The following is a 16,212-nucleotide window of genomic DNA, read 5'->3' on the forward strand; positions in this document are numbered from 1 at the left end:
CATTTCATGTCAAAGAAATTAATCATTTCAAAATATTCATTCTGACATTTGCACATCCCAAGCGGTCAATACGAACAGCAGACTGTCTGATTTCAATTGTCTCTATAGCAGTAGATGACTTGACTATATAACACCCTCCAGCTGCTATAATATCGGCAACACTCTAATTGGAGAGAGAGATTAACTCATCCTGTTACACCTGGACATAAAACGTTTGTAATAAAGCACTGGTACTTTCTCAAACATCTTATTTTACTTTGTTTGATTTCGGGTGTCGCAAATTGTATGTGTGTTCGCAGGTGACAGAAAAGAAGGCTCGAAAGTTTCAGTGCTGTTGAAATGTTTAGGCCCTGACTTGAAGGTTGTTAATTACAATTTATTTCATTTTATTGAGCCTTTATTTAACTAGGCAAGTCAGTTCAGAACAAATTCTTATTTACGATGACGGCCTACCAGAAGGCAAAAGGCCTCCTGCGGGAATGGGGGCTGGTATTAAAAATACAAATAAAATAAATAATAAATACAGGACAAAACACACATCACGACAAGAGACAACACAACACTACATAAAGAAAGACCTAAGACAACAACACAGCATGGTAGCAACACAACATGGTAGCAACACAAAACATGCTCTAAACATTATTGGGCAAAGACAACAACATAAATATAGTTCACAGCACTGTGACAACACAATATTGTCTCACAGTCTCTCACCTTCAACCTAGTTGTAGGGGTGATTTGTAGCTTGGGGTTAACACTAGTAAGCTTCTATAGCATCTCTGACTGGACAAACCTATCGTAGACCAGTCTCACCTTCAACCCTGCTGCTTCTGAGTCTGTCAAACATGACATCAGAGGTGAACGATCATGAGGGGTTGGGAAGAGAGATTTTTTTCGGGACTCGATTTATCCGTTCTCATAATAGTTCATAAAATGTTTCAAATGTTCAAGTACATCTTTCTGTGTAACTTCTTTGCTTCTTGTTTCATGTCGGAGAAAGCTTAGTTCACTATGTCTCTGTATTATGAACTATTAATGGTCTGTGTGAAGGCATGTAGCTCATTGTGTGTAACCCCAGACACACACAGAGCCCTGTAGGCCTGAACTCACTCTGACCTCACAATGGACATTATGTCATTAGTGTTTTAAGTACCCAGAGTTCCTCTCCACAGCAGGCTAAGGTAGGCGGGACTCCCAGAGGAGGGAGGGTGTGTCTGTGTGACATCAATCAGTGTGTCTGACCCCTACGGCCGACCCAACCCCCCAGCTCAACCCCCTTTCTCTCCTTCCTCTTCCCTCCTCCCTTCTGTCACAGGTCAGCGCTGATCTGTCATCATATGTCTCTCTGCCTGCTGGAGCATCCAACCCTCCAACCCCCTGTTATCACAGTTTCTCTCTCTCTCTCTCTGTCTCTCTCTCTCCCTGTCTCTCTCTCTCTCTCTCTCTCTCTCCCTCTCTCTGTCTGCTGGAGCATCCAACCCTCCAACCCCCTGTTATCACAGTTTCTCTCTCTCTCTCTCTGTCTCTCTCTCTCCCTGTCTCTCTCTCTCTCTCTCTCCCTCTCTCTGTCTGCTGGAGCATCCAACCCTCCAACCCCCTGTTATCACAGTTTCTCTCTCTCTCTCTCTGTCTCTCTCTCTCCCTGTCTCTCTCTCTCTCTCCCTCTCTCTGTCTGCTGGAGCATCCAACCCTCCAACCCCCTGTTATCACAGTTTCTCTCTCTCTCTGTCTCTCTCTCTCCCTCTCTCTCTCTCTCTCTCTCTCTCTCTCTCCCTCTCTCTGCCTGCTGGAGCATCCAACCCTCCAACCCCCTGTTATCACAGTTTCTCTCTCTCTCTCTCTCTGTCTCTCTCTCTCCCTGTCTCTCTCTCTCTCTCTCTCCCTCTCTCTGTCTGCTGGAGCATCCAACCCTCCAACCCCCTGTTATCACAGTTTCTCTCTCTCTCTCTCTCTCTGTCTCTCTCTCTCCCTCTCTCTCTCTGTCTCTCTCTCTCTCCCTGTCTCTCTCTCTCTCTCTCTCTCTCTCTCTCTCTCTCTCTCTCTCTCTCTCTCTCTCTCTCTCTCTCTCTCCCTCTCTCTGCCTGCTGGAGCATCCAACCCTCCAACCCCCTGTTATCACAGTTTCTCTCTCCCTCTATCTTATTCTCTTTCTTTCTGTCTCTCAATTCAATTCAAAGGGCTTTATTGACATGGTAAACATGTCTATTTTGTCAAAGCAAGTGAAATAGACAATAAACAAAAGTGAAATAAACAATAGAAAATTAACAGTAACCATTTCTCTCACAAAAGTTCCAAAGGAATAGAAACATTTGAAGTGTCATATTAGGTCTGTGTACAGTGTTGTAACGATGTGCAAATAGTTCAAGTACAAAAAGGGAAAATTAATGAACATAAATATAGCTTGTATTTACAATGGTGTTTGTTCTTTACTGCTGGTTGCCCTTTTCTTGTGGCAACAGGTCATATTTCACCTAATAGATATGGGAGTTTATCAAAATTAGATTTGTTTTTGAATTCTTTGTGAGTCTGTGTAATCTGAGGGAAATATGTGTCTCTATTATGGTCATACATTTGGCAGGAGGTTAGGAAGTGCAGCTCAGTTTCCACCTCATTTGGTGGGCAGTGTGCACATAGCCTGTCTTTTCTTGAGAGCCAGGTCTGCCTACGGCGGCCTTTCTCAATAGCAAGGCTATGCTCACTGAGTCATAGTCAAAGATTTCTTTAATTTTGGGTCAGTTTATTTGTATTTTTTTATTTCACCTTTATTTAACCAGGTAGGCTATTTGAGAACAAGTTCTCGTTTACAACTGCGAACTGGCAAAGATAAAGCAAAGCAGTGCGACAGAAACAGTAACACAGAATTACAAATGGAATAAGCAAACATAGAAAAAGTCTATATGCAGTGTGTGCAAATGAGGTAGGATAAGGGAGGTAAGAGGTCAGGTATTCTGCCACTGTGTACTCTCTTTTTAGGGCCAAATAGCATTCTAGTGCAAATAGCATTCTAGTTTTTTTGTTAATTCTTTCCAATGTGTCAAGTAATTATATTTTTGTTTACTCTTAATTTTTGTTGAGTCTTATTGTGTTGCTGTCTACAATAGGGTTCCTGTCACTGCAATATGTTGAAAAGAGACAGAGAAAATAGAAAGAGATAGAAAAGAGGAGAGTACGACAAACAGAACGGGTGAAACTGAGAGAAAAGTGAGAAGGTGAGAAAAGAGAGAGAGATACAGAGCAAAAAGAGGATTGAGACAGAGAGGTCATTCACCCTGTCCTCCACAAGACCGTTAATCCCAGCATTCCAGCACCCCCTGACAACCAGGGATCAGAGGTAATGTTAACCCTGGTTCCATCTCCAGGGTTGACTCCCCCGACCCCTCACCCCTGTGATGTCAGACAGGGACCCGAGGTCACAGGAGGTCACACAGGGTCACGGTCAAGACTTCTGTCTGGTTATCATCTTATTGTCGCTGTGTTGTGTGTGTGTGTGTGTTTGTGTGTGCGCGTGTGTGTGTGTGTGTGTGTGTGTGTGTGTGTGTGTGTGTGTGTGTGTGTGTGTGTGTGTGTGTGTGTGTGTGTGTGTGTGTGTGTGTGTGTGTGTCTGTGTGTTTCTGTGATGCTGCTCAACACCATCCTGTCCTCATCTCATCCATCACACTTGGTCCATTCCAGACCGCCCAGCCAGTAAGTAAAGATACGTTTGATGAACCATGTCTGACCAGGGACTAGGACCACCTTCTCAGATGGTGATGGAATGGAAGGGGAGGTGAAGTATGTAGCGCAGGCCGTGATAGAAGTCAAAAATCGCTGTCCATTCATGTCTGAGGACGCCTGGAGATGATGTGGAAACCGGCTACAAGGGGCAATAGTGAGCACTGTTACCTTCAACTAGGTTTGGGTTTTGCTATGGAGATTGGGGATGGGTGCATCTGCCTCTGATTCAAAAGGTTGATTGTTCGAAATGTAACGTTTGGAACAACTTTGAAATTTTACGTTTGAGAAATATGGACGAACGTCTAATTCTGACGTGAGACTGTGAGAGTTTGCAGATGGAGAGATGGTATTTAGAATCGGTCGGTGTCTTTAGGGTGTGTATTATGGGCGTGGGGGGGGTCTGTGGGGGTGGGAGATTGACAGTGCTGTCTGTGTGTGTACAGTCGTGGCCGAAAGTTTTGAGAATGACACAAATATTAATTTTCACAAAGTTTGCTGCCTCAGTGTCTTTAGATATTTTTTTGTTTCTATGGAATACGGAAGCATAATTACAAGCATTTCATTGGTGCCAAAGGCTTTTATTGACAATTACATGAAGTTGATACAAAGAGTCAATAATTGCAGTGTTGACCCTACTTTTTCAAGACCTCTGCAATCCGCCCTGGCATGCTGTAAATTAACTTCTGGGCCACATCCTGACTGATGGCAGCCCATTCTTGCATAATCAATGCTTGGAGTTTGTCAGAATGTGGGTTTTTGTTTGTCCACCCGCCTCTAGAGGATTGACCACAAGTTCTCAATGGGATTAAGGTCTGGGGGGTTTCCTGGCCATGGACCCAAAATATTGATGTTTCGTTCCCCGAGCCACTTAGTTATCACTTTTGTCTTATTGCAAGGTGCTCCATCATGCTGGAAAAGTTATTGTTCATCACCAAACTGTTCCTGGATGGTTGGCAGAAGTTACTCTTGGAGGATGTGTTGGTACCATTCTTTATTCATGGCTGTGTTCTTAGGCAAAATTGTGAGTGAGCCCACTCCCTTGGCTGTGAAGCAACCGCACATGAATGGTCTCAGGATGCTTTACTGTTGGCATGACACAGGACTGATGGTAGAGCTCACCTTGTCTTCCACAGACAAGCTTTTTTCTGGATGCCCCAAACAATCGGAAAGGGGATTCATCAGAGAAAATTATTTTACCCCAGTCCTCAGCAGTCCAATCCCTGTACCTTTTGCAGAATATCAGTCTGTCCCTGATTTTGTTCCGGGAGAGAAGTGGCTTTGTTGCTGCTCTTCTTGACACCAGGCCAGCCTCCAAAAGTCTTCGCCTCACTGTGCGTACAGATGCACTCACACCTGCCTGCTGCCATCCCCGAGCAAGGTCTGTACTGGTGGTGCCCCGATCCCACAGCTGAATCAACTTTAGGAGACGGTTCTGACTCTTGTTGGACTTTCTTGGGCGCCCTGAAGCCTTCTTCACAACAATTGAACCACTCTCCTTGAAGTTCTTGATTATCCAATAAATGGCTGATTTAGGTGCAATCTTACTGGCAGCATTATCCTTGCCTGTGAAGCCCTTTTTGTGCAAAGCAATGATGACGGTATGTGTTTCCTTGCAGGTAACCATGTTTGACAGAGGACGAACAATGATTCCAAGCACCGCCCTCCTTTTGAGGCTTTCTGTCTGTTATTGGAACTCAATCAGCATGACAGAGTGATCTCCAGCCTTGTCCTCGTCAACACTCACACCTGTGTTAACGAGAGAATCACTGACATAACCATTAGACACAGTAGGTCAGAAGGGGTCCTGGGGTGCACTGTACTGCACATACTGTATGTTCCTTAAATCCACCACTACCTACACATTTGTTGTCCACTGCCATTGTGAGTCCTTCATTCTGTGCTTTGTTCAATGCCTTTTCACCTCTGGATCAATGTTGCCAGTAATTACCAGGGACGCATAGTCAAATGTTTTTACAGACTTTTATTAATTCCATTTCAGTATAAGAACATTGATATTAAACACAATGAAAGTGAAGTTGAATCCAAGAAATGCAAGTCACTCTGTAACAATAAAAAGCTCTGCCGTGTTCTGTAGAGGCGAAGAACAGCAAATATATGACAATCCAAACGCTCCAGCAGTACTGTGTGCGTGTGTGCGTGTGTGTGTGTGTGTGTGTGTGTGTGTGTGTGTGTGTGTGTGTGTGTGTGTGTGTGTGTGTGTGTGTGTGTGTGTGTGTGTGTGTGTGTGTGTGTGTGTGTGTATGTGTGTGTGTGTGTGTGTGTGTGTGTGTGTGTGTGTGTGTGTGTGTGTGTGTTTGTGTGTGTGTGTGTGTGTCTTCCTCTCTGTGTGTGTATTGCAGGGGGAGGTGTAGGGATTATGGTTCCTCACTCTGCTCCGCTCCCTTCTCGCTTCCTCTCTCCCATCCCTCTCTGCCCTGCTCCCCTCTCGCTTCCTCTCTACCATCCCTCTCTGCCCTGCTCCCCTCTCGCTTCCTCTCTCCCATCCCTGTCTGCCCTGCTCCCCTCTCGCTTCCTCTCTACCATCCCTCTCTGCCCTGCTCCCCTCTCGCTTCCTCTCTCCCATCCCTCTCTGCCCTGCTCCCCTCTCGCTTACACTCTCCCATCCCTCTCTGCCCTGCTCCCCTCTCGCTTCTTCTCTACCATCTCTCTCTGCCCTGCTCCCCTCTCCCTTCCTCTCTCCCATCCTTGTCTGCCCTGCTCCCCTCTCACTTCCTCTCTCCCAACCCTCTCTGCCCTGCTCCCCTCTCGCTTCCTCTCTCCCATCCCTCTCTGCCCTGCTTCCGTCTCCCTTCCTCTTTCCCATCCCTGTCTGCCCTGCTCCCCTCTCCCTTCCTCTCTCCCATCCCTGTCTGCCCTGCTCCCCTCTCCCTTCCTCTCTCCCATCCCTGTCTGCCCTGCTCCCCTCTCGCTTCCTCTCTACCATCTCTCTCTGCTCTGCTCCCCTCTCCCTTCCTCTCTCCCATCCCTGTCTGCCCTGCTCCCCTCTCGCTTCCTCTCTCCCATCCCTGTCTGCCCTGCTCCCCTCTCCCTTCCTCTCTCCCATCCCTCTCTGCCCTGCTCCCCTCTCCCTTCCTCTCTCCCATCCCTGTCTGCCCTACTCCCCTCTCGCTTCCTCTCTCCCATCCCTGTCTGCCCTGCTCCCCTCTCGCTTCCTCTCTACCATCTCTCTCTGCTCTGCTCCCCTCTCCCTTCCTCTCTCCCATCCCTGTCTGCCCTGCTCCCCTCTCCCTTCCTCTCTCCCATCCCTGTCTGCCCTGCTCCCCTCTCGCTTCCTCTCTACCATCTCTCTCTGCTCTGCTCCCCTCTCCCTTCCTCTCTCCCATCCCTGTCTGCCCTGCTCCCCTCTCGCTTCCTCTCTACCATCTCTCTCTGCTCTGCTCCCATCTCCCTTCCTCTCTCCCATCCCTGTCTGCCCTGCTCCCCTCTCGCTTCCTCTCTACCATCTCTCTCTGCTCTGCTCCCCTCTCGCCTCCTCTCTCCAATCTCTCTCCGCGGCGGGGCATTTATCAGACCGCTAAGTGGCTATAACAAAAGCAATGCTCCTTGGGAGAGGACCTGACAGCAGTTTTCCCCGTATCGATCGCCTGCGCTCGCTCCGAATGCTCCAGTTTATGGCAAAAGAGTTCACGACACCTGCAGTCACAAAGTCAATACCGTGATAAATACTCCCCCTCCGCTGGTCCCTTGTCCAGCACTTTACCAGGCATTTGCCCTGACAGTTATTTCTCCTCAGTAAATCCACTGAGAAAAGGAGGAAGGAGGGGGAGAAAGAGACTCCACGGCTGAATTTATGAACCCAGGTTGTCCAAGTTGACTTCATTTAAAGACGAGTTATAAACACAATGGGGTCAGTGCTAGTGGAGAGGATTTCCTGGTGAATGTATTGTTTTTAATCCATGGCTCTGGGGAGCAATGATTCTTAGTCAGTGAGTTTACGGGTATGTAAAATGTGTACAGTATATGAGCATGTTCAGACATACGCACACAGAGAGAGAGATAGAAAGAGAGAGGGGCATTTGAATGCTATGCACTCACAGACCTACAGTACGTTAATCCTTTGTTGAATATGTAGCCTAAGCTATTTTACTGTAGGTGTTAATGTTTGGTAGGCTGTTCAATTTCTGGTAGTTTTCTCTCTTACTCAACAGATTTTTTATATATCTTGTTGTTTTTCCTTGAATTTGAATAATTAAAAGTGGATTAAAATCAGGGATTAAGCGTGAGCTGTCATATGTGTCTGCTTAATGTTGTAGCGCAGGGCCAAGATCCATCTTCAACATGTTCACGGTATTACACCAAGTCAAAGATCCCTGTGCAACCAGATGAGGAAATATGAAGAAGGTTTTGTTATGTGGAAGAGGTCTCTGTCTTATTACTAATCCAACATGTTAAGTCCTTTTACAGTTAAAAGTACCTATGTCTCCCGCTGCATATGCAACAAAACACATCAATCAAAGTAGCAAATTATGTGGACGGAAATTGCGACCCCACTATTAATGAATTATCTTCCAATTTATCTGGTCAAAAAATATTATAAATCTAGTGAGATTCAAATTTGTCAATAATAGGTTCATGTTTAGAATTGAGTGGCAAATCATTTTGTTTAGCATAACTCCTAAATCCAATTACAAATGTTACAAATATATAAAAAAGTGATTTATGTACACATTCACTAAGATCACACTCTCTTTTCTTGTCATTACTCTAAAAAGGAACGTTTCTAAATGTTTTACCTTGCTGTCATCATGTGGTCGTCGACAGGATGAAACGTTGGTCTTCTAGAGTCGTCTGTCCTCCATTGCAGAGGCGATCTCCTTCTCCTCCAATCGGATTCCCTGGATAAATAAAGATGACGTAATATCAGTCTCTGTCATGTTGTTATCCATACCTGTGCTCATCTCCCGTTCAAGATGCTGACAGAGAAATCAGCAGTTAGAGACCCTGAATGTATCCCAAATGGCACCCTGTTCCCTAAGGGCCCTGGTCAAAAGTAATGCACTACAGACACTGTCCGTAGCGACAGCCCTGACGGTCTGAACAGGTCCATGTGATGTCAGGATGTGTTTTAGCCCAGAGGGGAAGGGAAGCTAATGGCAGGCAACAGATCAGTGGCTTTCTAGTGGCTTTAAATCCACTATGAGGATGGTAACTACCTGGAAAACGATCTGCTGAGTGGAGATGGCCTCCCCTACGGGAGCCAGAGAACAGCACCATGGGACAGAAGGGGGAGATAGGGGAGACAGAGGGGGGACAGAGATGAGAGGGGGGTGGGAGGGAAGGGAAGGGGGGAAGGGAGACAGAGGGGGAACATAGGGGATGCAAGGGAGACAGAGCAGGGACAGAGGGGAGAGCGGGACAGGAGGGAGGGGAGACAGAGAGAGGACAGAGGGGAGAGGGGGACGGGTGGGAGGGGAGACAGAGGGAGGACAGAGGGGAGAGGGGGACAGGAGGGAGGGGAGACAGAAGGAGGACAGAGGGGAGAGGGGGATGGGTGGGGAGGGGAGACAGAGGGAGGACAGAGGGGAGAGGGGGACGGGAGGGAGGGGAGACAGAGGGAGGACAGAGGGGAGAGGGGGACGGGTGGGTTGGGGAGACAGAGGGAGGACAGAGGGGAGAGGGGGACGGGAGGGAGGGGAGACAGAGGGAGGACAGAGGGGAGAGGGGGACGGGAGGGAGGGGAGACAGAGGGAGGGGAGAGGGGGACGGGTGGGGTGGGAGGGAGGGAAGGGAGACAGAGGGGGAGTAAGGGAAGAATGATTTAGAGATTTAGAGGTTGAGAGTAATAGAAGAAGAAGCATGATTTAGAATAAGGGAAGAATAAGATTTAGAATAAGGGAAGAAGGAGTTGGAGATTTAGGGTAAGGGAAGAAGAAGGATGTAGAGATTTAGAGGAAGGGAAGAAGAAGGATGTAGAGATTTAGAGTAAGGGAAGAAGAAGGATGTAGAGATTTAGAGTAAGGGAAGAAGAAGGATGTAGAGATTTAGAGTAAGGGAAGAAGAAGGATGTAGAGATTTATAGGAAGGGAAGAAGAAGGATGTAGAGATTTATAGGAAGGGAAGAAGGATTTAGAGGAAGGGAAGAAGAAGGATGTAGAGATTTAGAGGAAGGGAAGAAGAAGGATGTAGAGATTTAGAGAAAGGGAAGAAGAAGGATGTAGAGATTTAGGGTAAGGGAAGAAGAAGGATGTGGAGATTTAGAGGAAGGGAAGAAGAAGGATGTAGAGATTTAGGGTAAGGGAAGAAGGGTAAGGGAAGAAGAAGGATGTCTCCCCCTGCCTCACCCCATTCTGTCTGTCTGTCTGTCTGTCTGTCTGTCTGTCTGTCTCCCCCTGCCTCACCTTCTTCTGTCTGTCTGTCTCCCCCTGCCTCGCCCCCTTCTGTCTGTCTGTCTGTCTGTCTGCCTCCTCCTGCCTCACCCCCTTCTGTCTGTCTGTCTCCCCTGCCTCACCCCCTTCTGTCTGGGTGTCTCCCCCTGCCTCACCCCCTTCTGTCTGTCTGTCTTCCCCTGCTTCCCCTGCTTCCCCCCTTTCTGTCTGTCTGTCTGTCTGTCTGTCTGTCTGTCTGTCTGTCTGTCTGTCTGTCTGTCTGTCTGTCTCCCCCTTCCTCACCCCCTTCTGTCTGTCTGTCTCCCCTGCCTCACCCCCTTCTGTCTGTCTGTCTCCTCCTGCCTCACCTTCTTCTGTCTGTCTGTCTGTCTGTCTGTCTGTCTGTCTGTCTGTCTCCCCTGCCTCACCCGCTTCTATCTGTCTGTCTGTCTGTCTGTCTGTCTGTCTGTCTGTCTGTCTGTCTGTCTGTCTGTCTGTCTGTCTGTCTGTCTGTCTCCCCTGCCTCACCCCCTTCTGTCTGTCTGTCTGTCTGTCTCCTCCTGCCTCACCCCCTTCTGTCTGTCTGTCTCCCCTGCCTCACCCCCTTCTGTCTGGCTGTCTCCCCCTGCCTCACCCCCTTCTGTCTGTCTGTCTTCCCCTTGTTCCCCCCCTTCTGTCTGTCTGTCTGTCTGTCTGTCTGTCTGTCTGTCTGTCTGTCTGTCTGTCTGTCTCCCCCTTCCTCACCCCCTTCTGTCTGTCTGTCTCCCCCTGCCTCACCCCCTTCTGTCTGTCTGTCTCCCCCTACCTCACCCCCTTCTGTCTGTCTGTCTGTCTGTCTGTCTGTCTGTCTGTCTGTCTGTCTGTCTGTCTGTCTGTCTGTCTCCCCCTGCCTCACCCCCTTCTGTCTGTCTGTCTTCCCCTGCTTCCCCCCTTTCTGTCTGTCTGTCTGTCTGTCTGTCTGTCTGTCTGTCTGTCTGTCTGTCTGTCTGTCTGTCTGTCTGTCTGTCTCCTCCTGGCTTAAAACAAAATATCAAAAATAACTTTCTCTCACTGGATTCAATGCTTATGCTTGTCCACATCATCTCCCAACATCCTCAGACATGGATGGATGTCAAGTACTGACATATCGTGGCCTCCCGGATGGCGCAGTGGTTAAGGGTGCTGTACTGCAGCGCCAGCTGTGCCACCGGTCTTAACCGGACGCAACCGGAAGGTCCGTGGGGCTACGCACAATTGGCCTAGCGTAGTCCGGTTTAGGGAGGCCTTGGCCGGTAGGGATATCCTTGACTCATCGCGCTAACCAAGGTTGCCAGGTGCACAGTGTTTCCTCCGACACATTGGTGCTGCTGGCTTCCGGGTTGGATGCGCGCTGTGTTAAGAAGCAGTGTGGCTTGGTTGGGTTGTGTATCGGAGGATGCCTGACTTTCAACCTTCGTCTCTCCTAAACCATAGGCATAGACTTTCACACCCCTCCATAATATTTAGAAACTATTTCCATATCTTACTCACAAACAGTTAAGCCAACAGCTCATGTTTATAATAGTGAACATGCTTCTGCCTCATGTCTGTGTCCATATCACCAGAACGCCCCTGCAGTAGTCCCCACTACGGAGGGCCAGCTTTTCCAACCAGCAACCCAACCTCTCTTCTAATCCCCTCATTTTCTTCTCTTCCTTTTTTCTCCCAGACCTGAGAATGCCATTTCCAGAAGAGAGTGCCTAGTCGTGTTCTCTCGCCCCCCGCGCTATCGTTCGCTGCCCCTGTCTGTCATCCCACTATCCCACGGACAAAGAGAGGAAGAGAGGAAGAGAGGAAGAGAGGAAGAGAGGGGGAGATATGTGTTGTGTTGCAGGGCAAGGGAAAGCGTGAGGAGAAGGGGTGATGAGGAGGCAGGAAGAGGGAGGAGAGGAGGGAGTACAGCCTGATTGGTTAACGCCCAGGAGGAGTGATTAAGACATGTTATCTTTACCAGGTGCTCAGAGAGGAGAGGAGCGGAGAGGTGAGAGTCCTCCACTTGGTGCTCCTGAGTGGTGCAACGGTCTAATGCATTGCATCTCAGTGCTAGAGGGGTCACTACAGACACCCTGGTTTGATTCCAGGCTGTATCATAACCAGCTGTGGAGTCCCATAGGGTGGTGCGCAATTAGCCCAACGTCGTCCGGGTTTGTAAATATTTTTTCCACCACTACAACAACCTACTACCACACCTCAGCACTATAAAGCTAGATTACTAAATGCAACACTAGAACACTTTCCCTTTGTAATTAGTGTGGACAGCCTTTCTCTCTCCTCTCGCTCTCTTCCTCCCTCTCTCTTTGTCCGTCTCTCTCCCTCTCTCTCTCCCCGCTGTGTGGTGAAACTATTCCCCTACTAGGTGTGTCTCTGGGTTTATAAGGAGCATGCAACATTTTTTGTGGTTTTCACATGGCAATTAAAATTGTCTACCAGCACTGGGTGGCAGGGTGTGCTACGATGGGCAAATGAGAGAAAGAGTGAGAGAGAGAGAGAGAGAGAGAGAGAGAGAGTGCGAAAGAGAGGGATAGAGAGAGAGGGAGAGAGAGGGAGAGAGAGAGAGGGAGAGAGAGAGAGAGAGAGAGAGAGAGAGAGGGAGAGAGAGAGAGAGAGAGAGAGAGAGAGAGAGAGAGAGAGAGAGGGAGTGCGAAAGAGAGGGATAGAGAGAGAGGGAGAGAGAGGGAGAGAGAGAGAGAGAGGGAGAGAGAGAGAGAGAGAGAGAGAGAGGGAGAGAGAGAGAGAGAGAGAGAGAGAGAGAGAGAGAGAGAGAGAGAGGGAGAGAGAGAGAGAGAGAGAGAGAGAGTGAGAGAGGGAGAGAGAGAGGGAGAGAGAGGGAGAGGGAGAGAGAGAGAGAGAGAGAGAGAGAGAGAGAGAGAGAGGAGAGAGAGGGAGAGAGAGAGAGAGAGAGAGAGAGAGAGAGAGAGGGAGAGAGAGAGAGGGAGAGGGAGAGAGAGAGAGAGAGAGAGAGAGAGAGAGAGAGAGAGAGAGAGAGAGAGAGAGGGGAGAGAGAGAGAGAGAGAGAGGGAGAGAGAGAGAGAGAGAGAGAGAGAGAGAGAGAGAGAGAGAGAGAGAGAGGGAGAGAGAGGGAGAGGGAGAGAGAGAGAGAGAGAGAGAGAGAGAGAGAGAGAGAGAGAGAGAGAGAGAGAGAGAGAGAGAGAGAGAGGGAGAGAGAGGGAGAGAGAGGAGAGGGAGAGAGAGAGAGAGAGAGAGAGAGAGAGAGAGAGGGAGAGAGAGGGAGAGAGAGGGAGAGAGAGAGAGAGAGAGAGAGAGAGAGAGAGAGAGAGAGAGAGAGAGGAGAGAGAGAGAGAGAGAGAGAGAGAGAGAGAGAGAGAGAGAGAGAGAGAGAGATTGTTCCTTTCTCTTCTTGTCTGCAGGCTGTGCCAGACATAATTAATGGCCTCAGACAGAACAGGAACAGGTATGTATTAAAAACAATATTGGGATCCAACAGCTCGGAGGTCCTCACACTATTACGAGGAGCTATTCAGACAGGCCCTGTCCAATCCAACAAAGACTGTGAGGGAATAAAAAGGATGGGGCTCGTGCCTTGTGTGGTAGTTTACATCAACTAGCTGCATAAACTCTGCAACCATAAGCGCTCCAATTACCCATCTGTGATTGTCTGTAGGAGACATGATATATGGGCCTATCAGTAGCAGAGAGCCTCAGTCCCACCTCAGAAATAGTAGAACACCACCCAGTTCTTCAGGACCACATGGTGTATTAGTGCACGTTGACTATGTTGGATTTTACAGACCGTTAGAGGAGGCTCTAATAAAGAGACTGATAGAGGAAAGGACATAAACCACACAGATGACGGAGGCCATTAAGTGTTTATCTGCTATAAATGTCCACATCAACACTTTGTGAGCCTGCCTGCCTCTCTCTCTCTCTCTCTCTCTCTCACTTCTTCTTCTTCTCTCTCTCCCCTCTCTCTATGTGTCCGTGTGCAGTGTGAGTGTTGAATAGCTAATCTATGGAACAGCTGCACCTAGTGTCTGGAATCAAGTACACTCTGAAAGGCAAGACATTAACCAAAATGGATGACAGCATATAGGAGTGGATCTCTGTGAGTTTGTACGCATTTCATTTTCCAGGCATAACATCTCAGTGTCCTTTAGGTTTTGAGACTGCGGCATGGTAGTAAAGTGACAAATCTCTTCATGTACCCACCCAGTCTTTAATTGCTCTTAGAAACTCCCTGCACTACTTCCTGGACCCGACCTGTCATCTTAACTCAACACAGAGTGCAGGTAAAACAAAGAACGCGAAATCAAAAGGGAACAAAAAGAAAGAAGCCAGTAGGTCACTATGAGAGAAAGTGTCTAGACGTTTATTTGTGTCTCAGGTCTTTGTAGACTGGGGCTGGGTGGCCTACTGTCTGGTGGGGTGGGGGTTGAGAGGTGAAGAGAGGAAATTGAGGGGGTTGGATCAAGGTGCATGAGGAGAGGAGAGATAAATGAGAGAGGGTGCGTGAGGGGAACAGGAGGATGAACAGAAGAGAGGGGAAGAGAGAAAATGGCAGAGAGAGAGAGAGAGAGAGAGAGAGAGAGAGAGAGAGAGAGGTGCAGGGTGGGGGGCCTACCGGCTGGATCAAGGTGTGGTCCCTCCCTCTGTACTTTGATGTGGGTGACTGTCAGGCTTCAGTGGCTCCTGATGCCTCTTGGCTGCCTCATTGTCTGCTGCTGCAGCCCAGCAGGTAAACCTGGCCTGGGCCTCACCCCCACACCGCTACACACACAACACACTCTCCCTCCCTTCATGCTTTCCTCCCTCGCACCCTGCTCTTACCGACGGGGGGGGGGGGAGATATAAAAAAAAATTAAGTGCATGAGAGAGAGAGAGAGAGAGAGAGAGAGAGAGAGAGAGAGAGAGAGAGAGAGAGAGAGAGAGAGAGAGAGAGAGAGAGAGAGAGAGAGAGAGAGAGAGAGAGAGAGAGAGAGAGAGAGAGAGTCTTGTTGATCGGCCGCCAATGTTCACATCTCTCTTGTTACCAAAAAATGAGCACCCCGGTAATTTCAGAGGTATTACGCCTCAGGCTGTCAGCCTGCAAACCAGCACATTATAAAATCTCAAGTTTAAGTCAGGTTGCACTAACAAAAAAAATGAAGAAAAAAGCTTCAGTGCTGGGTTGTGACCTGCTGTCTGTATACACACGTTCTCACACAAACTCACACACACTACACACACACACTCTCTGTCTGTCTCCCCCACTTGAGTAAATGCAGCATGTCCTTGTTCCAATCACAGGTTCGTTTCTTGGCAGTTCTAGTCCTATTATCAAGCCGCAGATGGCCATGGGAGAAGTTAGTTCTTGTTCTATTTACTCAGTTCACGCCTGTGATTCCCTGCTGGATCCCCTGATCCTCGATACAATCTGGGCTCTGGGAGGTAGAGTTTTATACTGTATGTGGGCTTCCGCTTTTAGAAAGAGGACAGAGAGAGAGGGAGCGGAGAGCGAGAGAGAGAGAGAAAGAAGGAAGGAAACTGTGTTTGTCTGTCCCTCCTCTCTGTGAGAATGAACTGTATATGGCAGACAGACGAGCCAACAGCAGACCTGCATACAGTACCTGGCTGTCAGACATGACACCAACCCCAGGTTATAAACATGAAGCATGGATCAGGTTAAAGAGTTATGTGGCTGGGGGCCAGACAGACAGACAGTATATAAGTGAAGGTAGATGCCCCACCTGCTGTCCTGTCCTCTCCAGCCATCATTCCTCAACATGTTAAACACTGGCAAGCCTGGACTCCTGCTTGCCTCCCCTGATCCCCTCTTCTTCTGCTCATGTTCCTTCCTTCTGGACATGAATGATGTTCGCTGACACTCAGTTGGCCAATTCCACGTTTACATTTCCATCCCTCCCTCTCTTCCCACAACCCCACCCCTCTACCCCCTCCCTCCCTCTCTCCTTTTCTTTCCCCTTCCTTAAAGATGGCTGTAAGATGAAAGAAAGCCGTGGCCCTGGCCTTGCCTTATCACAGTCTTTAGAGCTTGTGTGAAAACTTGGCAGCAACTCGGTTCAGGAGAAATAGCATTGGGGATTAGAGTTCTGAGGACAAACCTGACTATTCACACTTGGCATTAGGCAAGACAGCCTCAGCACAAGAAGGATAGTTTTTTATTCCTTCAATTTAACTTTAATTACTCAAATCT

At 48.4% G+C, this 16,212-nt stretch overlaps 1 long non-coding RNA gene across 1 annotated transcript; it reads right to left on the reverse strand.

Moving 5' to 3' along the window:
- Positions 1 to 7,175: 7,175 nt before the first annotated feature.
- On the reverse strand, positions 7,176 to 15,907 carry LOC135526927 (uncharacterized). Its single transcript, XR_010453367.1, has 3 exons — positions 15,746 to 15,907; positions 8,472 to 8,573; positions 7,176 to 8,048 (listed from the first exon to the last, which is right to left on the reverse strand). It is a non-coding gene; the product is annotated as an uncharacterized LOC135526927 (long non-coding RNA).
- Between the last annotated feature and the right edge of the window lie 305 nt (positions 15,908 to 16,212).

The sequence above is a fragment of the Oncorhynchus masou genome, chromosome 32, assembly GCF_036934945.1.
Source record: "Oncorhynchus masou masou isolate Uvic2021 chromosome 32, UVic_Omas_1.1, whole genome shotgun sequence".
In the NCBI taxonomy this organism is placed as follows: Eukaryota; Metazoa; Chordata; class Actinopteri; order Salmoniformes; family Salmonidae; genus Oncorhynchus; species Oncorhynchus masou.